This window comes from Muntiacus reevesi, chromosome 6 (genome assembly GCF_963930625.1).
Source record: "Muntiacus reevesi chromosome 6, mMunRee1.1, whole genome shotgun sequence".
NCBI lineage: Eukaryota > Metazoa > Chordata > Mammalia > Artiodactyla > Cervidae > Muntiacus > Muntiacus reevesi.
The window spans coordinates 29,578,223-29,605,925 of NC_089254.1; the positions used below are offsets into that span (position 1 = coordinate 29,578,223).

General features: G+C 42.8%; 1 protein-coding gene across 1 annotated transcript in view; it reads right to left on the bottom strand.

The window, feature by feature from the left end:
• Positions 1-1,469: 1,469 nt before the first annotated feature.
• TOMM7 (translocase of outer mitochondrial membrane 7) overlaps positions 1,470-27,703 on the bottom strand; it is a 240,656-nt gene continuing 214,422 nt past the window's right edge. Inside the window, exons 8-10 of the mRNA XM_065938987.1 lie at positions 11,477-11,630; positions 7,723-7,779; positions 1,470-2,636 (exon numbers count right to left, since the gene is read on the bottom strand). The gene's annotated coding sequence lies outside the window, so the exon portion shown is untranslated. The remainder of the gene's footprint in view (positions 2,637-7,722; positions 7,780-11,476; positions 11,631-27,703) is intronic.

Genomic DNA, 27,703 nt, shown 5'->3' on the forward strand with positions numbered 1-27,703 from the left:
AGGCACATAGGAATGGCACCACTTGAAGATGAAGGTCAAGATCAAGGTGATGCATCTACAGCCAAGACATGCCAGAGATTGCCAACAAACCCCCAGAAGCTCAGAGGGAGGCACGAAACACATGCTTTCGAGACCAACCTCGCTGCCAGCCCAGTCTCCAACTTCTCTCCTCCAGAGCCTCGAGACAAATGTTTGCTGTTCTAAACCATCCAGTCTGTGGGACCTTGTGAAGGCAACCTTGCAAAACTGACATAGGCAGTCATTATAATTGGAAGAGTCTGTTTACACTGTAGCCTCAGCTGACTAGAAGCATTTGTGAGAACACCAAAAAACTCAAGTCGGTCCTAATCCCACTTTACCAGCTGTATGGCTTTAACGCTCAAAAATGCCAAGCAGCTTACTTACCCAGGTGCCCTGTCTAGAAAAGGGGACCACCAGTCACCTCCTTGGAGTTGATATGCAATCCTTGATGCGTTCTTGCACATAACTGTGGCCTATTGATTGGAAAGGGTGACAGTCATACACGGTTATCACAAGAAGTGTCACTTTTCCTTCATCTAAGCCTGTCCAGCTCTGCTCAGGATAAGGCCACTTATGTGCCCCCACAATCACCCTGTCCTGTGTCCCCATTCTTGATTGCTATCAGTTGGGATTGCACAAGAGAAGGTACCAGCAGATGATCAGATGGTGAGAGAACAGAGATGCTGAGGCTTTTAGCCCCCTGGCACCCTCCCCCTGGGTCATTAGGAGCTGACTGCATCATCTGTGGGAAGCTTCAGTGACTGTCAGGCAACTATCTATAAGCTGCCCTCTCAGGGTTCCTCAGAAATTCTGGCCTCCCCTAGTCCCTTCAGAGGTGGGAGGCAACAGATCCCTGCAAGGGTTAACTCCAGGACACTGCCCTAAACATGACCCGTTTCTTTGTATTCTGCCTATACAGCTTGGTCAATAATCCTTTTGGTCAAAGCTCCTCAAAGTATCCAGTTTGTGTGTGCTAGCTTTGATCAGCCAAGACTCTTAACTGATTCAGGAATTAGTTGAGAAAGTCTCAAAATGCAATTCTGAGAATGTTTTGCTCATGTATTTGAGGACTCCTGGATAAACTACTTTGTTGAGGGAGATGGAACACAAGTAATTCATGACATGCAGTAGCGTTATGATCACCCCACTATTTGCCAGTGGTTGTGCAGGATAAAGTGCAGGTGGAGTGTAAGACATGGGGAAGTCAAGTGATGGTCGGTTTTTGTTGTACTGAGAATAGTGATTGTGGTAAGAAAAAAAAAACAAAAAGGCACAGAAATACTATTCAGACTTTTTTTTAAAAAGAAGGAAATCCTCCCACAACAACATGGATGGACTTGGAGGGTATTATACTAAGTAAAGTAAGTTAAAGACAAATACTATATGATGCCATTTGTGTTTTATTTTGTATCGGGATGTAGCCAATAGTTTCAGGTGAACATCTAGGGAACTGACCCATTCCTATACATGTATCCATTTTCCCCCAAACTCCCCTCCCATCAAGGCTGCCACATAACACTGAGCAGAGCTCCATGTACTATATACTAGGTCCTTGTTGGTTATATACAACATCATTTATCAGTTCTGTTCAGTCTCTCAGTCGTGTCTGACTCTTTGCTACCCCATGGACTGCAGCACGCCAGGCTTCCCTGTCCATCACCAACTCCCAGAGTTTGCTCAAACTCATGTCCATCGAGTCGGTGACGCCATCCAAGCATCTCATCCCCCGTCATCCCCTTCTCCTCCCTCCTTCAATCTTTCCCAGCATCAGGGTCTTTTCCAATGAGTCAGCTCTTCAAATCAGGTGGCCAAAGTATTGGAGTTTCAGCTTCAGCACCAATCCTTCCAATGAACACTCAGGACTGATTTCCTTTAGGATGGACTGGTTGGATCTCCTTGCTGTCCAAGGGATTCTCAAGAGTCTCCTCCACACACCACAGTTCAAAAGCATCAATTCTTTGATGCTCAGCTTTCTTTATAGTCCAAGTCTCACATCCATACATGACTACTGGAAAAACCATAGCTTAGACTAGACGGACCTTTGTTGGCAAAGTAATGTCTCTGCTTTTTAATATGCTGTCTAGCTTGGACATAGCTTTTCTACCAAGGCGCATCTTTTAATTTCATGGCTGCAGTCACCATCTGAAGTGGTTTTGGAACCCAAAAAACTGAAATCTCTCACTGTTTCTATTGTTCCCTGACTCCATCTATTTGCCATGAAGTGATGGGACCGGATGCTATGATCTTAGTTATCTGAATGTTGAGTTTTAAGCCAACTTTTTCCACTCTCCTCTTTCGTTTTCATCAAGAAGCTCTTTAGTCCTTCTTCATTTTCTTCCATAAGGATGGTGCCATCTGCATATCTGAGATTATTGATATTTCTCCCGGCAGTCTTGATTCTAGCTTGTGCTTCATCTGGCCTGGCATTTTGCATGATGTACTCTGCATATAGGTTAAATAAGCATGGTGACAATACACAGCCTTGACATACTTCTTTCCCGATTTGGAACCATTCTGTTGTTCCATGTCCAGTTCTAACTGTCGCTTCTTGACTTGCATACAGATTTCTCAGGAGGCAAGTGAGGTGGTCTGATGATATCATTTATAGGGAGAATCTTAAAAAACCAAATTCATAGAAACAGAGATCAGATTTGTGGTTAGCAGAGGGGGAATTGAGTGAAGGGGGTCAAAAGGTACACACTTTCAGTTATAAAATAAATAAGTTCTAGGGATCTAATATAGAGCAAGATGGCTGTGGTTCACAGTATTGTATTATATACTTTAAACTTGCTAAAAGATTCAGTCTTAAAAGTCTCTAACATAAAACCCAACTACTATCTATGTTTTTGCAGTTATTTGCATCCACTACAACTCTATAATGGGGTTTTTCTGGTGGTCAGGTGATAAAGAATCCACCTGCAATGCCAGAGACCTGGGTTCAATCCCTGGGTTGGGAAGATCCCCTGGAGAAGGGAATGGCAACCCTCTCCAGTGTTCTTGCCTGGAGAATTCCATAGAGAGAGGAGTCTGGCAGACTACAGACCATGGGATCACAAAGAGTCAGATCTAACTGGGAGACTCACACATTAATGGAGACACTACGTAATGGTGAGCTGCTCTGCATCTCTTCCCAAATCTGACTTCAGTAACAAGACACTTACAACCTGAAGTGAGCAGTGGTGAGAATATTTACAACCTGAAACTGGCAGATGCTGTAAGTCAGGATATTTCTCGCCAGACTGCTGCTTCTTAATCAGTTACCAGCATACCCCTCACTTGATAAGGCTAAATTTATTTTTGTAGGTGAACTGGTCTGAGGTTCAGGATGTAATATGTTTGCTCTGCAACTTGGGAGTGACATTAAGTTGAAACTTGGATTCAGCAGTGGCTGTACTCATTTGCTTTCACTGCTGTGGCAAATTGCCACACACTTAGTGGTTTAATATCAACAATACAAAGTATTATCTGGAACTCATTAAGCTTGGAAGGTCAAAAGCTCAAAATGGGTCTCCCTAGGCTAAATCAAGGTGTTGGCAGGACTACATTCCTCTCAGGAAGCTCTAAGGAGATGCATTTCTTGTCTTCAGTTCCCTTCTTCTCCATCTTCCAAGCCAGCATTGGCAGGTCGAATCCTCGTTGCAATGCTATCTTTCACATACTAACTCTCCTGCTTTCTCTTCTCCATTTAATGACCCATATGATCCCCAGTGGCTCAGATGGTAAAGAATCTGCCTGCAATGCAGGAGACTCGGGTCTTGACCCCTGGGTCAGGAAGATCCCCTGGAGAAGGGCATGGCAACCCACTCCAGTATTCTTCCCTGGAGAATACCACGGACAGAAGAGCCTGGTGGACTGTAGTCCATGGTGTCACAGAGTCGGATATGACTGAAGCAACCGAGCACCCAGAGGCACGTACACAGGCACGTGATTCTACTGGGACCACCTTCATGACCCAGGCCCCTCTCCTTATCTTAAGGTCAGCTGATAAATCCCTTAATCCCATCTGCTGCCCTGCTTCTTTCCACAGTAGCCAGCAGTCAGAGTGAATCATCTGAACCTTCCTGCAAAGCCTTAGGGAGATGGGAACATCAGAAGGAATTCACAGGCAGACCTCATTTTATTGCACTTTGAATACAGTGCTTTTTTTTTTTTTTTTTAACAAATTGAAGGTTGTGGCAACTCTGAATCAAGCAAGTCTATCAGCACCGTTTTTCCAACAGCATTTGCTCACTTTGTCTCTCTGTGTCACATTTTGGTAATTTTCCCCACTATGTCATAATTTTTTCATTATTATTGTACTTGCTATGGTGATCTGTGGTTAGTGACCTTTGATGTTACTATCACAAAAAGATTATGACTTGCTAAAGCTCAGATTTTTTAGCAATAAAGCATTTTTAAATTAAGGTACATTTATTGCATTTTAGACATATGCTATTACACACTTAATAGACATATAGTATAAAGGTGGGCTTCCCAGGTGGCACTGGTGGTAAAGAACCTGCAAATGCAGGAGGTTGTTCAATCCCTGGGTCGGGAAGATCCCCTGGAGGAGGGCATGGCAACCCACTCCAGTGTTCTTGCCTGGAAAATCCTATAGACAGAGTTGCTTGGTGGGCTACAAGTTCACAGGTCACAAAGAGTCGGACAGGATTGAAGCGACTTAGCACACACGCACATGCGTGCGCTGTATAAAGGTAACTTTTCTATGCTCTGGGAAACCAAAAGATTCATGTGACTCACTTTACTGGGATATCACTTTGTTGCAGTGAACTGATCCCGCAATATCTCCAAGGTCTGCCTGGACTATGTATGCGTGACCTGCTCGAATCTTCCACCCCTACTTCAACCACACACAGGAACACAATCGCACCCCATTGGTAGATCTTGGAGCGATCTCCACATACAGAAACACTGCAGAGTGTGTGGGGAGGGACAGCTGCACAGAGCTCTTGGACGAGGTCCGTGTGGCTGTCCTCTGCAGGCGGGGGATGACCCGAGGGTGTTGCATGGAACTGGCGTCCCTGAGCTCAAGGGGAATAACGCTAATAGCACCCCTGGTCCAGTAGACAAGGTGGGCGTAATTACCACAACAAATCAGTGGCTATGGCTAATTGATTTTGGTACCATTAGAAATGAAATCAGTAGGTCGTCTACTAAGATGCTGCTTAAGATACACAAGAAGGAAAAAAAAATGTGGAGGCACAAACTACCTCAAATTATCCCAGGAAAATGCATGACCTCTTCCCTATTTCTAGACCTGGAGCCCTCAGACCAATGTTCAAGCATAGAGTATAATTCTGCCATAGAGTACACTAAGAATTTCTTCCAAAGCTTTCTCAGAACAAACTGTGGCCATTTACCCTTGTATCTGGGAAAGAAGAAAGGGAAATATACAAACTTCTCAGGAGTTATTAGATATTGCCTCTGAACTGACATGAATCCCCAGAGACCTGAACTATCATCATGGGCCACCCCACCACTCAGAATGGGAGCTCATGGAGATCAGGTGACAGACTGTGTGTCCTGGCTGAAGTCCCTCTCACAGTAGGTCCAACATGGGTACTCACTGTGGTATTTCCTCAATCTTAGGCTATATAAAAGGAAAAATATTAGCCTGGCAACTGGCCAAACACTCATACTGGCTCCCTGCCCTACAGAGTAGAGGCCATTATGGCTGGAAGGGCCAGATAGAGTCTCCTGGAATCCCTGGGAATTGTCAAGTTTAGTGCTGAGACCAATGACTTAAAGATACAGAGGTGGTGATTTCTACTGCATCTTCATCTGGCTTGGCTGGTATAAATTCTCGATGGGTCATAGAGAGTGACTGTATTTTCACCAGTTAGATACTTTTGGATTTTTAATATGAATTCTTTGTTTCTTTGGGGAAAAGAAAAGTTTTTCAAAGGAGACCTAACACCCAGAATCCATTATGACAAAGGTGGATCAATTTCAATAAAAAGGTTAAAATTCTCTGTATGAAAGAATTACGTGAAAAGATAAAACAACTTTAAAAAGGTACTTGTCACACAGATAACAAAAGATTCCTTTACTTAATGTATAAAGAACACTTGCAGATTTCTAAGGAAACCTGTAATCCAGTAGAAAATTGTGAAAGAAGCACAAATAGGAAAAGAAATTTCAATGGCTCATAATTAAATAGATGGAATTACAACAGTGAAAAACCACTCTTCTTTGCCTGTGCATTAGCAAAGTATTTTAAAATTAAAAAAAATTAAAATACAAAATGTTAACAAGGATATGGAAAATGAATATTTTAATGTTATGTAAATTGCAAAAACCTTTAAAAATGATAATTTGGCAAGACTCCATTAAATGTAAAATGCACATCATCTTTGACACAACAGACCTTCTTCAAAGAATCTATTCTTCACAATAATTAGGGATGTGTAGCAAGATGCCACTGAAGCAATGACTGGCTGGACCAAAGCTGGGAGCTGTCTAAATGACCATTATTTAGAGGGCTGAGTGAAATAGAAAATTGAAACCCTGAGAGTTTCTCTGGTGGCTCAGTGGTAAATAACTTGCCTGCCATTGCAGGAGACACGGCTTCAATCCCTAGTCTGGGAAGATTCCACATCCCAGAGAACAACTAAACCCATGTGCCACAACCCCTGACCTGTGCTGCAGAGCCTGGGAGGGGCCGCTGCTGAGCCCCAGAGTCCACGCTCTGCAACAAAGTACGCCACCAGAATGAGAAGCCCATGCACCGCAGCTAGAGACTAATCCCCATTCGCTACGGCTAGAGACAAAGCCTGAGCAGCAATGCAGACCAGCATAGCCAAAAAGAAAATGAAATTATTTTTAAAAAATAAAGAAAGCAAGCCTGAATACTGTGTGGTTTGGGGGAAAAAAAGTAGTTTGAAACTGTGAACCACAAATTTCCATGATATTATGAAAACTTTGAATGGAAGTGTTAATATATTTTTTATTTTTAATTGAAAGATAATTGGATTATAATATTGTGTTGCTTTCTGCCATACATCAACATGAATCAGCCCTAAGTATATGTATTTTTCCTTCCTCTTGAACCTCCGTCCTATCCCACACCCTATCCCACCCCGCTAGGTTGTCACAGAGCCCTGATTTGAGCTCCCTGAGTCATACTGTAAATTCCTACCGGCTCTCTATTTTACATATGGTAGTGTATACATTTCCGTATTACTCTCGCCATTTGTCCCACCCTCTCTTCCCCCACCCCACCCCTGCCCCCACGTCCACAAGTCTGTTCTCTATGTGTGATGTCCGTTGCTGCCCTGCAAATAGGTTCATCAGTGCCAGTGAAGATGTTAATACGTTTTTGAAAAGTGAAACACCTGGTTAGCTGTCATCTTTTGCTAAAAAAGACAAAAGTTATAGAATATCTTCCAAGTGATTACTGTAACATTAAAATAAGTCCTGTACAGATGAAGCTGAGTTTCTGTCCAAGCCAGTTTACTAAAAAGAGCAAACAGCTTTCCAAATATTTAGAGGCTTGTTTTCATAATTATTTAACAAGACCGTTGACCTGTAATCTGAAAATCACACATTTGTTATTGGAAACTGCACATAAATGCTTATTTTGGAGGATTGTGTTTAGAGGATTGTTGTTAAGTTTGCATAACAGATTTGACTGCTTATCAACTCCAGACACTTAACCACTCAATATGACCTCATGGGTCTTAGAATAATAAACACACCCACCTGAAAACTGTCAAGTTTCTCTTGGTGTTAAGAATGTAGCTTCATTTGGACTTTGTCCTTTCATTGGTTTATGAAAGTAAAGCAATGTTTGAATGGTGTTAGTATCAGATTCATTATTGAAAACACAAGTCAAAACAGTTAATCTTTTAAAATTAGTTAAATAAATAAATTATTGGATACCAAAACAATGAACTAAGGGATGAAGCAAAACTGTAGTGGTTCTCAAATCTGAGTGTAGAGGGTTTGATAAACACTAACCATCAAGCCCCAGATGGAGTTTCTGATTTACTTGGTGTGGAATGAGGCCTAAAGTTCCCTAATGATGCTGGTATAGTTGGCTGAGGACCACACTGAGAGAACCACTGCTTCAAAGTCATGATGTAGCTCTCTATACACTTGTGTAGAGAGTCCCCAAGCCACAGCAGATTAAAAGAACAACAAAAGACTAATAGAGATGGCTTATTTGCTTATGTGGACAAATGGACCTGCCTTGATGCTTTTGAACTGTGGTGTTGGAGAAGACTCTTGAGAGTTCCTTGGACTGCAAGGAGATCCAACCAGTCCATCCTAAAGGAAATCAGTCCTGGGTGTTCACTGGAAGGACTGATGCTGAAGCTGAAACTCCAATACTTTGGCCATCTCATGCGAAGAGTTGACTCATTTGAAAGGACCCTGATGCTGGGAGGGATTGTGGGCAGGAGGAGAAGGGGACGACAGGGGACAAAATGGCTGGATGGCATCACCGACTCGATGGACATGAGTCTGGGTAAACTCCGGGGGTTGGTGATGGACAGGGAGGCCTGGCGTGCTGCGGTTCATGGAGTCGCAAAAAGTCGGACACGACTGAGCAACTGAACTGAACTGATGCCTGGGAAGGAGAAGGAAAAGGCAACCCACTTCAGTATTCTATCCTGGGAAATCCCATGGACAAAGTAGCTTGGCGGGCTACAGTCCATGGAGTCGCAAAGAGTCAGACAAGATTTAAGCTTTTAAACCACCACTACCACCATCCTTGGGAAATGGCTGGAAGGAGATCTGACCTTGCGGACACTTTCTCGGGGGACAGTGAACATGGGTGGGAGAGAGACTCACCTGTATTGTATATCTTTATACTGCTTCGGTTTACCACATGCATATGATGAATTAAAAATTAAATTAGTAATTTTTAAAACCAAAATTAATAAAAAGAGATTGTTGAGTCTGGCACTGGTTGTCTCTATTGAACGCATCACACCCCCTTATGGCGACTGGCGGCCAAGCAGGGCATCCCAGGCTCTCATCCTCTGGATGGTCAAGTGGTGCCTTGACGCGACGTGGGGATGAACCTACAGGTAACTCTACACCGCTGCAGCATTACCTGGAGTCTTCCCATTTCTCATCCTGGAGAGCCGTGCGAGGCTTAAAGAAACTAGCCAAAGGGGCAGCAGGCGATGATGCTGACTCGCCTAGTTCTGCTGGGGCAAGCCTGCCCAGGAGAGGGGACAGAATAGTGGCCACAGGTTCCCCACGCAGGAAACCTTCCCCGGTCTCCGGGAGGCCGAAGGAAAGGGCGATGCGGCTGTGACTGAGAGGACGTCGGGAACGGGGCGGAGGCCTGGAGGGTGGCCAGCGCGGGGAGGGAGGAAATGATGGAGGTGGCAAAGCCCGAGCAAAAGCTCAGCTTACCCCCGATTACTTTCAGGTCCCGACCTTCCTGCGGGGACGATTACTTTCAGGTCCCGACCTCCCTGCGGGGACGAGGAGGGAGTGCACCGAGGGTGCCTGCCCAATAGGCGGCGGGGCGGGGCCTCGAGGGAGGTGCAGCACCCAGCGAGGCACTCAACTGGCAGGCAGGAGGAGGGAGCCCTCCACCCCAGAAAACACCAAGGTCACAGTGCACATCCGAAGTGGATTTGCGGAAGTGGGCCCCTGCCCTGGCCTCACGCACACACCTATTTCCGAGTAGGTGCGCTCCGCGCTGTGGCTCCTGGGAAATGGCAGTGACAGCTAGGCAGCTAGGGTCAGAGCAGCGGGCACTTTGCCTCGAGAGAAGTAACAGTTCTGGGGAGCAGCTGCTCCGACGGTTTTGTGGGACTCGGCGTGGAATGGCTGGAGGAGGCTAAGCTCAGAGCCACTTGGCTGGTAGGAATTCACATCCTGGGCTTGGGTGGAGTCGACATTTGTTAGTTTTATTGGTCAGCATTTTTGCCAGTTTCCCCCTTCTCTTCAAAAGACCCTGATGCTGGAAAAGATTCAGGGCAGGAGGAGAAGGGGATGACAGAGGATGAGATGGTTGGATGACATCATCCACTCAATGGACATGAGTTTGAGCAAGTTCTGGGAGTTGGTGATGGACAGGGACGCCTAGCATGCTGCAGTCCACGGAGTCGCAAAGAGTTGGACATGACTGAGCGACTGAACAACAGTGGTGTACTTACATAGAGAAAAATTCACCAATCTTAAGTGTAGAGTTTGATAACTTTTGGTAATTGTATACAGTCATTTGACCACCATCACAATTAGGATATAGAATAGTTCCAACATCCTACAATTTCCCTTATCCCCCATTGCTCTTCATCTTCTCCCTGACCAGGCAATCCTCAGTTGCTTCCTTTCTTTTTAAGAAATTAATTAATTTTCTTTTTTGGTTGCACTGGGTCTTCTTGCAGCACCAGGAATGTATGACGGTCCCAGGTTTCCCACATGCTTTCCAAATTTGCCATTCTCCTGGGTATGTCTGATCATCAGTTTTGATTTTTAGTCCATTAGTTCCTGGGGACCTGGAGACAGAGCAATTTCAAAATGCTCCTCCCACATTGTGTTGACAACATGAAGGCTGCTGAGAAGTCTGTGAACCTGAGAAGGCCAGGTTTGCTGGGCTGCATGCTCTGTTTCAGGCCTCCCAAGGCTTCTGAGCGCCAGCAGCCACTGCAGAACAAAGTTCTAGTGCACAGGTTAGAGGGATGCCCTCATGCAGAGAAGCGGAGAGTGAACACCAGCTACATCCCAACAGCTTCTGAACGAACTGGGTATTTTTGGAGTCAGAGGAGGGTTGTCAACTGACCATGGGCTTGGCCTGGCAGAGATGTATATGGAAGTGTTTTACTTAGAATTGATAAACCTTAGAAATTATTTATATCCTGCCTAACATGTAATTTTGTATAAATGGTGCGCCTATTATTTTCTCCTCTCTGTGTTCCAGCTTCCCTTGCAGTTAGATTGGGGCCATCTGATGAAGTTATGGTCGGTGGGAAATGAGCAGGCACGTGGATACATGCATGTATTTCTGATTTCACCCCCTTCCTTTTCCTCTTCTCTTACACAGGGGGCTGCAGGCGACAAAAGGGGGAGACTGACTGAGTTTCTTGCTCACAGCAATGAAATATATGCTTTAATTCATTTATTTTAGGACTCCAGGTAGGCATGCTCAAATTCAATCAACTGTAGTAGGAAAACCCGTGTGTGTGTGTGTGTGTGTGTGTGTGTGTGTGTGTGCGCGCGCGCGCGCTCAGTTGTGTCCGACTCTCTGCAACCCCATGGGCTAAGCCTACCAGGCTCCTCTAGCCAGGGCATTTTCCAGGCACGAGTGCTGGAGTGGGTTGCCATCCCTGCCCCCGGGATGGAAGCTGTGTCTCCTGCGTCTCCTGTGTTGGCAGGTGGCTTCTCTACCATTGAGCCACCTGTGCTGTTAGTTATTATCTGTGAACAGACTATTAGGACGTCCCGTGATGGTCAAAGCAAAGGAGTAAAGACCGCATGGAAGGGCGAATCTCACCTGAAGGCAGGGGGAGGACAGGAAGGGTCTTGCAGCCCCTGAACTGTTACTCCTTCTGCTGTGTCCCAACCTTTAGGAAGCTGGAGACTGACCATCACCGTGTGGTGAGCTGGATGCCGGGAAATCAGAAAAACTGGTAGATTGAGGATTTTCTCTGCTCAGGAAAAGAAAAATAGAAGGTATTTTCAGGAACATTCCTTTTCTTTTGATTTTTCCATATTTCCAACAACATTTGGCTCATTGTCTGAACGTCATATAGTTCCCGAGAAAAGCCCTCAGAACACATTTCCCTCTGATTCTATCACGGGCCCTCCGCGCTTGGTCCCCTCATTCGGGCGTCAGTCAAGGAGCTTCCTCCTGGGCCCTCTCGGCCCTGCCGCTCAGGGAATCTGTGTCCATCAGCACGTTGCCTAGGAAAGTTCCAACCTTTGGTGAAAGTCGAGTCAAGGTGAAGTCACACTGTCCCGCTCCACCTCTGTCTCCTGCCTCTGCTCTGCACCCACGCTGTAGACGTCACCCGTCCTAAGGGCCTGGAAAGGCACCTGAATGATTTGGGTGAGCTTCGTCAATTGTGCAGCAAGGGCCCCTCAAGCACCCTGGCCATAACAAAATCAAGGCCCTCCTAGGAAGCCAGGAGATACTCAGGATGGTTTGCCCTGAAGCTGGGGCCCGACCTGTGCCGCCTTCTACCAGGCCTGTTCCACGTTGCTCTGCTTCAGCTTAAACATGATGACGTTTATCACTGAAGGACCCTGCTGCTTTAACATCACATTATTTTTACTGTGCTTTATTGTACCTGTTTTTCCAAACAAGAAGTTAACAGATAACAGTGACTGGTGAGAATGTTTAAGCTCTTTGATATTAGATTCCTGCTAAATTTACTCTCCATCTTATAACTCGTGTGACTACAACTTATGTCACTTTGTATCAACTTATATTTGTCACGCTACTTAAATGGTATCATTGAGTGTGCAGTTTAAATCTGAGTACTTCCATTGTGGGTTAAATCACTGGATAATAATTAATAATTTCCCATTAAGAATATACTAAGTGTTCCAAAGATATTTTCCAGAGATTATAATACAGTAATCTGCTAGTCATGTCACAGCAATTCTTGTTATGGAAATTTCCTCAGTACAAATATTAACATTTATTAATATATGGATATATTAAGATACTACAAATACCAAGATAAAACACTAAGCACATTATTTTCCCCTAGATGTCAGATACATTTTAAAATTAGGTTACAAAACAGAAAATGAAAACAATTAAGGAGGAAAAAAAGATAATTATTTGGATATTTGAATATATTTTGTAGAAAATACAAGAAATGCACAGAGGGACAGGAAAGGAAATTCACAGGTCCTTGATTTAATGTAGTGTGGTGGCTTTACACCAAGGATAGGCGCCCTCTACCCCTGTGACAGTCATACTGAAAAAGAATAACAAAGGAAGGAAGGCAATTAAAAATAAATAAATTTAAATTTTAAAAGCACAATAAAAAAAGAACAGTGAATTATGCATTTTAAAACATATATAAAAGTATGTGATTTCATTCCAAAAAGACAGAAAGGAAGGAAGGGATGAAACTCTTATGAAACCATCACACTGAATATATGTTCTTTAATCCAGGTACATGATTATGGAATTTGAGTACAACCCAATGGAACACTCTCATTAAAAATTATTCATGGGGGAGGGATAAATTAGGGGTTTTGGATTAGCAAATATAAACAACAAGTTCCTATTGTATAGCATAGAAAACTATATTCAATATCTTGTAATAAACTATAATTGAAAAGAACACAAAAAACTGTGTGTATATATATGTATATATATATGATATATATACATGAAATGTATCTGTGTATATAGATAGATAGAGTTGAATCACTTTACTATATATCAGAAACTAACATAATATTGTAAATTAACTATACTTCAATTTAAAAATATAAACAAAAAAGAAAATTATTCACCTGTGAAAAGTAATTTTCACTTTCTAAGGATGATATAGGTAGGCAGTTTTGAGAAACTTATTACATTTAAATTTTTCCAAATGGTGAAAAAAAGTCACTAGATTCTTGTTCTTTTATTCTACCTCAAAATAGTCTGTTTTGTCTCTATTATAAGCTCTTTGTAGATGAAAAAGAAAATGGAAGCATGAGGATGCACGAAAGCCTGGTAGAAGGCAGCACAGATTTCAGTAAATACAGCAAAAAGGAAACACATACCAATTCAGGACTACATAGTTAAAAGTGAAATCCTACTTTAAAATGCATAACTAACTGACAACACTGCAGAACAGTGACACATAAAAATCAGAAAACATATCAACGAGCTTCTGTTGAACACATAATAGGCAGAATTCAATTTGAAACAACATCTAACAATTGGGGACCACATGCTGCGTGATTGTGATAATGGGTATTGTCTTCATGTGGTAGCAACCATAGCAAGCCCTGATACTATGGCCCACACTTATGCAGAATATAAACAGCAACTCCAAATAATACTTCTCTTTATTTAGGAGACAAAACACAGAACTCAAGAATTAAAAAAATATATCACATGTGATTAATTAAATCATTTTGAGTAAGTTAAGCAGTGGTTTTTTTTTTTTAAAACAACTGGATGTACTGGATACAAGTCCTGATGCTAACTTTGAAGAACAGATAATAATTATCAGTAGGTTGTTCATTTCTCAAATGAAAACTGTTCGCCTCTATAAACATTTGACCTCTCAGGTATTGTCTGATGGAAGAGACAATACTGCATGTTTTCAGCAGACCGCTTATAAAAAACTACATATAAACAAAACATAACTTGAATTCCAAGAATATCATAATAGTATAAAAATATGTAGGACATAATGAATTGCCACAGAGATTGCCTCTAAAATACTTCTAGACATTCTCTATGTCTTATTCTGCATCCACCTGTGAGTGAGTAATGAAGCAAAGATCTCTTTGGCACTTTGAGTTTTTAAAATATTACCTCTATGGCTACATGAAGTATAGAATTGCACTGATATATTCAGCAAACCTAAATTGATGCCATTTCCCAAGGTACAATGGAAAGAGTTCAAAAAGTAGCATGCAACATTCACTTAAAAATTGTTGATGATTATATTGGCAGAGACTGTAGAATGTGAGTCAAAGGTGCACTTCTGAAAACATCAACTTTAGGTTTTATTTACTCAGTATAATTTTAGGTGATATGTTAGGTAAAATCAATGATAAAAGCCAGGTGATGCGAGAACCAAACACAGTGTGTGTGACACTCTTGACAGTGTCAGAGGAACTAAGAAACTCTTTGAAGTCTTGCTCATCTATCAGTGAAGCTAAATAAACTGCAGAATCTCATAATTTTGACACCAACTTCTCCATGATTTTTTTTAAAAACCAGAAAAGCAGGAAGGACATCTTTAACTGAAAATCTCGTGATCAGACCTTCCATGATCCCTAATGTTATTTTAAAATCAATTAATTTTTTTCTACAATAATTTTAGTAGTTTAATCATTAAAAGAACAGTTTACAATACTGAAATACTATTATGGGAATACCAGTTTTCTGGATAACATGTAATTGGAAAAATTAAGACCCTGATGCTGGGAAAGATTGAAGGCAAAAGAAGGCGGCAGCGGAGGTTGAGATGGTTAATAACCAGTAGCATCACTGACTCAGTGGACATGAATTTGAGCAAACTCCGGGAGATGGCTAAGGACAGGGAAACTTGGCATGCTGCAGCCCCTGGAGTCACAAAGAGTCAGACATGACTTAGAGACTAAACAACAACCAACAAAGCCACTTTAATTATAAACCACTTCTTTAGAATGTCAAATTTGCTACTTAAATTAATTTATAAGCATAGTAAGAGATGTGATATTGATGGGTCACCAAGTCTGAGGAACTGAAAACTTTAAATTGCTTTCTAAATTATAATATGAGTTTCTTTTAGGCACTGCAGTATATTTACAGCAATAATTTACCACAAATTTCCAAATACTTTTAGAATTTCCAGAATATAGGTAACTTGGTCAGAGGGAAATATAGTCAGTGGGGAAAACAGCCTCTCAAACTTTAATTTTATTTTAAAAAACTACCTAACTTTGTACTATATGAGGATCATAATATATCAAGAAAGTCTGCCAAAGATAGCAATCATCTCTACAGAAAATGAGATATTGGAGCAAGTTAAGAACTGAAACTCCCCCAAAAGATACTGTTTCTGTGAAAGCAGGACAAGTACTATTTTGAAACAAAGTATTACATTCTAATGATATTTAATTCCTAATTATTCTGAAGAAAATTTCAGGCTTCCTATTGTTGGATCATTAATAATTGATTTGTTTAATTTATACAGAATTAACATAAAGTTTGTGTTTACTGTAATATTGTTGAGATAGTTTTACCACTGAAAGATTTTAGAGATTCTAATTTTAAAAACATGATTTTGAGTAAAGGTACATTTTTTATAATCCATACAAAGCTATGATATAGGCTCAAAACCCATCAAATCTAACCAGGACACAGACCCTTAAATCAAAGCACATACGACACCATATGTGAGAAAATTAGACCATTCTTCACCTCTACCTCGTCCCCACCCCCCCACCACCAAAGGATTTGGAACAAGTTCTGATTTCATGTGGTCTCTGAACTCTCCTCAAGTAGCTGTAAATCTGGATGTATGTGCATTTGTACCTTTTCCCCAGAGCAACTTCCCATGCAGCTAAGAGTTCAAGAACCATGAGTTTGGGCTGCAGCCGTGGCCCTCACACTTCAGTATGCCTTATACTCAACTGGAGAGCTTATTAACCATAGAGAGCTGGACTCACTCTCAGAGTTTCTAATCCAGTGGATCTGGAGGAAGGCCCAGGGATTCTGCATTTCTATCAAGTTCCCAGGGGATGCTGTTGCTGCTGTTCTACTGTGGAGACCCTTGTGTATAAACTGGGTCTCTACCAGCAAGGGCAAGCCCACCTTCATTCTAACATGTGTCAACACCACCTCCCATCAGTAGGTGGCAGCCCATGCCTACAAATCTCCACATGCTGGTCTCAAAAAACCCATCACAAAAGCAAGATAAGAAAGCCTAGTGCACAGCATTTTTCTACAAATTGGATGCCAACCTATTTCTGCTAAATAATTTAAAATGTTGATCTGTCAGTACCATGCAAGTCAGGCTTCAAGAACAAGTGAAATAGACTGGCAAATAGTAAAAGAAGCTGGACTCTGGCTTCTGGCCCCAGGGCCGATAGTCCTAGATGGGGTTTTGTACTTCACTGTCTGCTGATTTGTAAATGTCCCTGTGTGGAAAGTCCTGGCTGGATGCTGCAAAATTACCCCAGGGACCCTTTAAAAATCAGAGCCATCTCCCTCCACCACCATTCTAATTCAGTAGCTCTGGGGTTAGGCATGGGCATCGTATTCTTAACAGATGTCTCAGTCGATTCTGAGGTACAGCTGTTTTGGTTACATTGGTTTGTTTAATAAAGATAAACCAGTGCAAAGGTATGAATATGCTGATATTACTACCTTTCATAAAGTGATTCTTTCTAGTTTCAGACTTCTCAGTAATTCCAAATTCAGGAGAATGCCACTGTTGAGCACGGTAGTTATCAACCACACATGGCAAATCGACATGGAAAATACAGCTGGTCTGAACTGAGATGTGCTGCAGGGTGAAATAACACCGTATTTCAAAGACATGAAGGGGAAAAAAAGAATGTAAGATATTTTTAATGTCACTGCTAGAAAAATGAAATTACATATGTAGCTTGCATTTACTTCTTTTGGACAGCACTAGTTACTGTTGTTGTTTAGTCACTAAGTCGTGTGCGATTCTTCATGACCCCATGGACTGCAGCACGCCAGGCTTCCCTGTGCTTCACTATCTCCCAGGGTTTGCTCAAACTCATGTCTATCTAGTTGGTGATGCCATCCAACCATCTCATCCTCTGTCAGCCCCTTCTCCTCCTGCCTTCAATCTTTCCCAGCATCAGGGTCTTTTCTAATAAATCACTTCTTTGCATGAGGTGGCCAAAGTATTGGAGCTTCAGCTTCAGCATCAGTCCTTCCTGTGAATATTCAGGACTGATTTCCCTTAGGATTGACTGGTTTGATCTCCTTGCAGTCCAAGGGACTCTCAAGAGTCTTCTCCAATACCACAGTTCAAAAGCATCAATTTTTCAGTGCTCAGCTTTCTTTATGGTCCAACCCACACATCCATACAAAACTACTGGAAAAACCATAGCCTTGACTATAAGAACCTTTGTTGGCAAAGTAATGTCTCTGCTTTTTAATATGCTGTCTAGGCTTGTCATAGCTTTTCTTCCAAAGAGCAAGCATCTTTTAATTTCATGGCTGCAGTCACCATCTGCAGTGATCTTGAAGCCCAAGAAAAAGAAGTCTGTCACTGTTTCTATTGTTTCCCCATCTATTTGCCATGAAGTGATGGGGTCAGATGCCATGATCTTAGTTTTTTGAACGCTGAGTTTTAAGCCAGCTTTTTCACTCTCGTCTTTCACTGTCATCAAGAGGCTCTTTAGTTCCCCTTCACTTTTTGCCATTACAGTGATATCATCTGCATATCTGAGGTTGTTGATGTTTTTTCCTGGCAATCTTGATTCTAGCTTGTGAGTCATCCAGCTCAGCATTTCACATGATCTACCCTGTATATAAAATAAACAGGGAGATAATATACAGCCTTGATGTACTCCTTTCCCAATTTTGAACCAGTCTATTGTTCCATGTACGGTTCTAGCTATTGAGTCTTGACCCATATACAGGTTTCACAGGAGACAGGTAAGGTGATCTGGTACTCCCATCTCTTGAAGAATTTTCCAGTTTGTTGTGATCCACACAGCCAAATGCTTTCACATAGTCAATGAAGCAGAAGTAGATGTTTTTCTGGAATTCCCTTGCTTTCTGTACGATCCAACAAATGTTGACAATTTGATCTCTGGTTCCTCTGCCTTTTCTAAACCCAGCTTGTGCATCTGGAAGATCTCGGTTCACATACTAATGAAGACCCACTTGAAGAATTTTGAGCATTACCTTACTAGCATGGAAAAGTAGCACAATTGTGTGGTAATTTGAATATTCTTTGGCATTGTCCTTCTTTGATTGGAATGAAAACTGACCTTTTCCAGTCCTATGGCCATTGCTGAGTTTTCCAAATTTGCTGACTGATTGAGCATAACACTTTAACAGCATCATCTTTTAGGATTTGAAATAACTCATCTGGAATTCCATCACCTCACTAGCTTTGTTTGTAGTGATGGTTCCTAAGGCCCACTTGGCTTCAATCTCCAAGATATCAGGCTCTAGGTGAGTGACCACACCATCATGGTTATCTGAGTCATTACGACCTTTTTTGGTATAGTTTTATGTATTCTTTCCACGTCTTATTAATCTCTTCTGCTTCTGTTAGGTCCTTACTATTTCTGTCCTTCATCATGTCCACTCTTGCATGAAATGTTTCCTTGAGATCATCAATTTTCTTGAAGAGAGCGCTAGTCTTTCCCATTCTATTGTTTTCCTATACTTCTTTGCACTAGTTAGAGGACGTAAATAATCTTGACAAGAATGGAGTTGGTGGGGAGGGGAGTAGAAAGCAGGGAGGCACCGCAGAGCAGGCTCAGGGGAAGAAGTGTTGACCGGCCAGCATTCTAACAACATTCCTGGACCAACGCCTCACCTCTTGGCAGTTGGGCCTGGACAAAAAAAAAAAAGTTCTCAGCCTGCAGCCACTGCAGTGCTACAAGCTTATCCATGCATGAGTTTGCAGCTTGAACCCAAGCTGACTGCAAACAGGCAAGAAGCATTCACTATCCAAATACACTGAGTCTGAAACACACTTGCCAGAACTCAGAGGTCAGTTTTACGTAGAAAAAAAAGAGTGGTTACTACAATTGATTGTTGGTTGCAAGCCAACCCACAGCGACCTCTTTAACCTGTACAATAGCTAAAAAAAAACCTCTATGGTCCTTCACCATAGTCCTCTGGGCCAGCAGCACCAGCAACATCTGGGAATACATACGAAATGAAATCCTCAGGCTCCATCTAAGACCTAGAGAATCAGAGACACTGGAGGTAGGCCTGGCAAATATCTGGACTCTGACCAGCCATCCAGGTGATGGTGAGGAGGCACCTTAGGACAGCTCACTGCATAAAACATACTGCTTCTTAATATACAATGCTTCTTAATATACAATGAGGGGACTCTTAACCACAATATATATATTGTGGTTAAGAAAAAGAAAGAGAGAAAGAGGAGACTGGAGGAGGCTGAGGGAAGCCCCCAGGGCATTGAAACAAGCCCACGGAAATAGTTCTCTGCTGCTGCGATTGGGAAGCTGTGCAGTGAGCCAGTTAACAAGCCTACATCTTGGAGTCAGGACTACGTGGGTTCACAGCCAAGCTCCATCTTCTACTGTGTGACCTGAGGTAGTTACTACGTTTTTCTGAGCCTGTTCTGCCACCTGAAAGATAAGGAAAATATCACCTCTTATGTATGATTATTATTGGGAGTAAATGAGTTAATGTGTGGGAAGAGCCACACCCAGTTGGCGGTACAGAACAAGGGATCCTCACTGGTTATGTTACTGTAAGACATCCATCCATAACCCTAGGAAAAGCAACCCTAAGAGCTTACATGGCCTCACCCTACTCATCATTAGTATCTTTTCTGTGCCTTAGCTTGCTTGCTTGCTCTTTTCATGGAAATCACTTCCATGATTAGACAGTGAATCTACAATCTAACCTCATTCTTGTTTAATTGACTCATTAAAGTTTTATCTCTTTGGTTTTATTGAGTCAGGTTTCACCCCCAATGAACTCACCATGCAGTTTTCAAGGGTTCCTTATTTCTTCACATCTGACAATATGGCTTTAGAGACTGGGTTGATAGAGTTATTTATATACTTGGGATCTGGATGCTAATTTCTGGGTTTTCTGCTTTCCTAAGTTTATCTCATGAAATAAAATGAATGTTTACTGAAATGACTATGACACTGGAATCTGGAAGGATCCACCCAGGCTATAGAAACAGCAGGTTTTGTTCATACATTGTTTTGGATTTTTTTGGTTTTCGCCTCACCCCTCCTCCCACCCAACCCCAGGATCTTTGACGAGACGCCTGGCAGGGAAGAAGTCATGTCTCGGGAAATATCATTTTCAAAGGACCCAAGATGAGCTGAGTCATCAGCAAAAGCACAGGACGGCAGCATTCCCCAACACACACCACCAGTTTGGGCAGCATCCTGGATTTGCCTAACAGGCAGCAGGAAAAAAATGCCCCATCTGGCCAAATTAGGAAGTTGAAACCAAGAATCTCCTGGCTGTCACCTCCCACTGCTTTCCTCTCTCAGGTAGTGAGTGCTAATTTATCATTAATGATCTACTTTCAGTAACCTATGTGTGGGGGTGGGTATCAATGGTGCTAAATCTTTTTCACCTTTGGGGATTGGAAAGTGAGCAGTAAAACCCTGGGCTTCACCTTCAGAAGGGGGAGAAAATGCACTTCCCATTTCCTCACTGCCGGCTCTGACTGCCACAGGGTTGTGGCTGAAGGAAGAAGCTGAAGACTCAGCCCCCTTCCTGTCTTCCTGGCATCTGGACTTCAGGTGAGCGAGGGAAAGAAGTTGGCAACTGCAGTGTTGGGGTGGTGGTGGAATGTGGTGAGCAGGGGAGTGGTGAGTTCCTTCTGTTTGGAAGTTCAAGGCCCTGAGAAAGGCTGAACATGCAAGCGGGGCTGCCCAAAGCTGCTTGGACCCTTTCCTGGGGCATGAATGACGGAGAAGACCTAGTCACCATCACTAAGAAGGGAATCGCTCTAAAATATACAAACAGTTCTTGCAGCTCTGTATCAAAAAAACAAACAATCCAATCAAAAAATGGGCAGAAGATCTAAATAAACATTTCTCCAAGGAAGACATACAGATGACCAAAAAGCACTTGAAAAGATACTCAATATCACTAATTATCAGAGAAATGCCGATCAACTGGGTATCACTTCACATTGGCTGAATGGCCATAAAAAAGTCTACAAACAATAAATGCTGAAGAGGGTGTAGAGAAAAGGAAACCCTCCTACACTGTTGGTGGGGATGAAAATTGGTACAACCAGCATGGAGAACAGTATGGTGGGTTCCTTTTACAAAATAAATAAAGAGCTACCATATGATCCTGCAGCCACACTCCTGGGCATATATCCAAGAGAAAACCATAATTCAAAAAGAAACATACACCCCAATGTTCATTACAGCACTATTGACAATAGCCAAACATGGAAGTAACCTAAATGTCCACTGATGGAGGAATGGATAAAGAAGATGTGGTACATATGCACAATAGGATATTACTCAGTTACAAACAAGAAAATTATACCATTTGCAGCAACATAAATAGACCTAGAGATTATCATACTAAGTGAAGTAAGTCAGACAGGGAAAGACAAATAACATATGATACCACACCTGTGGAATCTAATTTTAAAATGATATAGGACTTCCTGGGTGGTAGAGTGTATAGGAATCTGCCTGTCAATGCAGGGGACATGGGTTCGGTCCCTGGTCTGGGAAGACTTCACAAACTGCAGAGCAACTAAGTCCGTGTACCACAACTACTGAACTCATGTGCTGCAGCTACTGAGCCCTCACACTCTAGGGCTCGAGAGTCACAGCTTCTGAAGCCCAGGCACCTGGAGCCTGTGAGCCTCAGCCAAGAGTAGCCCCCGCTCGCTGCAACCAGAGAAGGCCCGAGCACAGCAACGAAGACCCAGCACAGCCAAAAATGGGTAGTAAAATTAATAAATTAAAATAAATAAATAAAAAGAATAATGTTTGCTGTGGGTTTGTCATACGTGGCCTTTATGAAAAAATAAAAGTGATATAAATGAACTTCTTTACACAACAGAAACAGACTCAGAGATTTCGAAAACAAAAGTATGGTTACCGAAGGGGAAACGTGGAGGGGAGGGATAAATTAGGAACTTGGGATTTACATTAATTAATGAGATTAATACACACATTACTATATGTAAGATAATAACCAGCAAGGAGCTAGTGTACAGCACAGGAAACTCTACTCGATATTCTGTGATAACCTATGTGAGAAAAGCATCTGAAAAAGAATGAATGTGTATATGTATAACTGAATCACTTTGTTGTACACCTGAAAGTAATACTGCATTGTAAATCAACTATCTTCAAATAAAATTTTTTTTTGAAAAGAGAATCAAGGACTTTTGAACTACTTTCTTAAAAAAAAAAAATTTTTTTTTATTTATTTATGGCTGTGCTGGGTCTTTGTTGCTGAGTGTGGGCTTTCTCTAGTTGAGGTGAGCAGGGATTACTCCTTATTGCAGTGCACGGGCTTCACATTGTGGCGGCTTCTCTTCTTACGGAGCACAGGTTCTCGGCACACAGGCTTCAATAGTTGTGGCACGCGGGCCTAGTTACCCCACAGCATGTGGGATACTCCTGGACCAGGGAACGAACCTGTGTCCCCTGCACTGGTGGATGGATTCTTAACCACTGGACCACCAGGGAAGTCTCTGAACTACTTTCTAAATGTGTTCCTGCCTGAGGGCTTTCTTCCATGGCTGCCTAAGAGGCTGCCCCGAAGCCTGTTCCGGATTTTTACTGCCAGGGAGTTTGAGTCAAATCCCTTCGCTTTTTTCAAAAAGCTGTCAGCATATAAGGTCTCAGAAATGCCTCTTTTGGTTTCCTGCTTGGGATGACCATGGTAAAGAGGTTACACCTCATCCACAAACTCCAGAGAACTGGTGTTGGCCTGGATCCGCACCCTGAGGCCATCCTGGCTGGAGTGGAAGGAGGGTAGCGACTGATGGTCAGTGTCTACCAAGGACAGAGTGTGAAGGAAAATAGCCTGAAGAGAGCAAAAATTCTTCAGCTTCTTAGCCTCTGCACAGGAAGTCTCCTTTAGACATGCTACTTCACCCATACCCTGTGACAACAAACGAAATAGTGGTAACCTGTTACAACACCCTGACTCCCAGGTCTGTGAGAGTCGCTCTCTCAGGTGTTGCTCCCATATCATCTGTGATCTAGGATTTCGTCACAGTGTTCCCTTTGGAGGAGACTGCTGAGACCCGAAGAGGGAAAGCAACCCCTCAAAGTAACACAGTTGTGGCCAGGATCTGAACCTATGCCAGCCTGACTCAACAGTTGTGCTGTTTTCCCCCAACCTTAAACCATCCTTTATCTCCAGACCTCTCATTTGTAGGCTATGTCTGGTTCGTCAATGTAATAAATTCTTCAATGTAATAAAACAAACATACTGTTAATTCATGAAGAAATAAAGTACATGAGACATGGGAGTCATTTGGCAAATGAATGTTGAGTGAACGAGTGGACCGAGCTTGTATCAGCTCCTTCTCCGCCCACAGGCTTGGCCACAAGGGCCTCCATGACCCAGGGGTAGAGCTCATGATCTCAGGGGTGACTCCAGGCTCTGCTCTCCAAACCGCCTGGCTGGCTGCCTGGGCTCACAGGACACTGATGGACTACGGCTTCATTCAGGTGGCTTGTGTCTCCTGCCAATGTTTCCCGAGAAATCAGACTTTGTTTTCCCTCTGTCTCGAGCCCACGTTGTGATGCAGCCAAACCCAGCTCCTTTGGGATCCAGTCCAAACCAGAGGGTGTGGATGGGATGCATGAAAGAGTACTGAAGCCATTTAAAGAATGGACCGTTTTAAGTCATGAATACTGTGGGAACAGCTCAGGGTTTCGAGGGCCTGCAGATGGCTGGTAAATGCAATTCAAAGGCATAAAAAGGTGAAGATGTTGGTGAGCACAAGGAGGACTTTGGTTTTCATTTCACATGTGTTCATGAAGGTATCTATCTATCTATATATTTCCTTATAAAATTAGAAAAATGAAAATAAGACCCTCTAGGGGTACAGTATAGCATGACTTAACATTTCAAAACTGATCTTTAGATTCAAGGATGTGAGGGAAAATGAAGACCATGATTGTTTTGTTAAACTAATCCCTGCCTGGTTAGAAACCACATGTACACAGCAAATGAAGAAGTGGCTTAATGACTAATTGATGTTGCTAACATCTCCTTCATTCATAACTGAACTCATGTGGGTCCTTCTAACAGGACCCAATTATGAAAATTGCTTTAAAAGTCTTTGTTTCTCCTTGTGGCAGGAAAAGTAAAGCTGTTTCTCTCCCTTAAAACTGTCATCTGACTAACTCCTGACTCCTAGACCCTGAGTGAGGTGCAGACTTGACTTTCACCCGAGGAGTCCTGTCCCTCTGGACAAGCAGACAGACCAGGACACTCCCAGAAGCATGTGCTCCACTGGCCTCCGGGACCCTGCACTCTTGCTGCCTCCTACCACTTGGCTGTTTCTTCTGTCCACTTGGCTGCCTCTCCCCAACACTCAGTTCTCAGTCCTCTTCTCCTCTTTATCCCACTCCCCTGGTGATTTCAGCTGTTTTTGGCCTTTCACAGCACTTGTATACTGAGAGCTCCCTAATTGTCACCCCCAGCTCAGACCTCTCTTCTGCACCCCGGCCCACATCCCCAAGAGTTCCAGCTTCGTCTCTCCACTTGATGCCTCACAGCCTCTCCTGAAACAGAATGCCTGGTCTTCACCCCACGATTCCACAAGAGGTCTTCCCTTCACTGTTAAGAGCTTCTCCATCCATCCAGGTGCTCCAGCCAAAGACCACGGTGCGGTCCTTGATGCCTTTCCTTCTCTGATACCCGGATTGCTTACTGTCTACAGAACATCTGCTGACTTCCAACTGTATCCTGAATCAAACTCTTCCTCAGTGCCTCCAATACACTGCCCTCCCTGTTTCAGGAAAGCCAAGGTTTTAGAGTTGTCTACAGGGCCCTATCACGCTTCTTCTCCTCCTGCTTGTCTCCGGCCACAATGGCCTCCTGGCTGCTCTTGAAGCGCAAAGGCACCTCCCACCCTAGAATCCTGGCTGGCTATTCCCACCTGCTTTACGACTTTATTCAGATGTTATCTGCTCAGTGAGGCCCGTCTGGCTGTCTTACTTAAATCCAAGATGCAGGTCCCTATGCCCACACTCCGAGTTCCCTATTGGCAATGCTTTTTCACAGGTCTTAACCTACAACAATGTAACTTCCATGAGAGTAAGGGTATTTTTTCTGTTTTGTTCACTGTGTATTCCAAAGGCCTACAACAGTTTCTGGGTATACAGAAAGTATTTAATAAATATCTCTTGAATGAGTGAATGAACACATGCCTTACATTTGAAACTTAATAAGGGAAATAACCATCTGGGGATTCTTACTAGGATATGTTGACCCTCCAGCACAACCAAAGCCATTCTTCCACATAACCCTGAATTCCACTGTTACAGAAACATCTCCATATATCTGAAATGAAGCTGAAAGAAAGTGTAATAATTTCATTTCTGCCTCTTGAATACCCAGCTCTCCACACTCTGGCAGCTCTCCTATCCTAACTTTGCCAACAGCCACATGCCCATTTAAGGACCAGACACCCATCTTGAACCCTTGGACAGACACGTTTGAGCACTGATTTCCCTTGGCTCAAATGACCACGGATTGACCTCAGTTCAAGAATTTCACTTCATTACAAACATATTTTTGTTGCACTGGTTTCCAACAAGGATGTACAGTATCTACACTGGTTCTGTTTCAGTCTTGACTCCAGCAAGACTGCTTCTCAATCTCTCTGTGTCTCTCTCTGTTTCCTCATCTGTAAAATTAAGATTATGGTAACTGTACCTGAGTCACTTGTGCTGAGGAATGATGAGTGAATAGATACAAAGTACTTAGAACAGCACAGACACCATCAAGTGCTCAATGAATGTTAGCTGTTATTATCAGCATTGTTACTCTCATTATTAATACTAAACACAGTACCTTATTTGGCTTTTTATTTCCAGCACCTAGTACACTGCCTGGGGCAAGGGATGTACTTAGGAAAAGTCTGCTGGATAGTTGAACAAATGGATGAGGATGAGCTTTTTCAGTGCACAGCCTGTACATTTCCACTCCATTTAGCACCTATTAATTCTCTGGAGAGACTTGCTGAATTCTGAATGAATGGCACACAGGAAGGTTCCTGTATGTACTCTGTACAGCAGAGAATGTTGAAAGAGGATAAAAAACAAAACTAATGAAGGCATTGAATGATTTGGTACTTCAAAAGTGCTGGGAGATAAAACAGAGCAAATCTGTGACTTTGAGAAAAAAAAATTTTTAATGACTTTTGCGTCTCAGCGTTGTTCTCTAATAATTGGGGCTGAGTAGTCTTTGTGTGCTAGGAAGACTACATTAGACAATGCCTGCAACATATACAATTCAGGGCTGACACCTGGAAAATCTCGTTCAATATATACTGACTTTAAAACCACATGGCAAGAATAACTTACACGTGAAGCCCTACAGACAAGGTCCAGGGGCCTTGTAAGATAAGGCAAGGTGCCCAGGGTTCAGGGACAAGAGCTAAATCTCCAGGGACCCTTCTTTCTATGATGTCTCTTCTTGTTTGCATATATAGACACCATCACCAAAGGCACATCTTTTTCACCCACTCTGGCCCATGACCCCAGGGACAATCTAGATAATTCTCACTTCTATAACCAGAACTTCTCCCTTTGTCACGTGTGAGGTATTTCTCCAAAACGTTACAAGCAAGTCCAGACAAATTAGCCCTTCAGGAAGCTTGAGTATAAAAACTGGTCATTCTCCACTGGCTTCCGCTCCCCCTACTTCCTCCCCTGGACCCTTGCCAAGTCTGAGCAAGCCAAGTGGACCGCGGAAAGGAGACCCGAAGCATGACGAATCTAGTGCTTAATCACAGATGGCATTTGTCTTCAATGCTTGCCCAATATGGAGCCAACTTCTGCTTTAGGTAGTCTAAATCCAGATCACCCAGCAATTTATAACCTATTATCTCCGGCTGTCTGCGAGGTCTGTGTGTGATTCCTTTTATTTTTTTTTAATGTCATATAATATTTTGAACTGATGGCCTTCTCTGAAAACCTATGGCTATTAGAGAGAAAAAAACTGAGAAAAAGTTGTCTTGCCCTTGGATAAGAGGAGGGGACAGCCTGTCTCGCTGGTGCTTTGGGGCATCTGAACAGGGGAACTGGGAGAAGGTTGGAGGCATCAGTTTATCTCTTTGCCTTTCAAAATTAAAAACTGAAAGCTATTTATATGACAACAGTAAGGAGT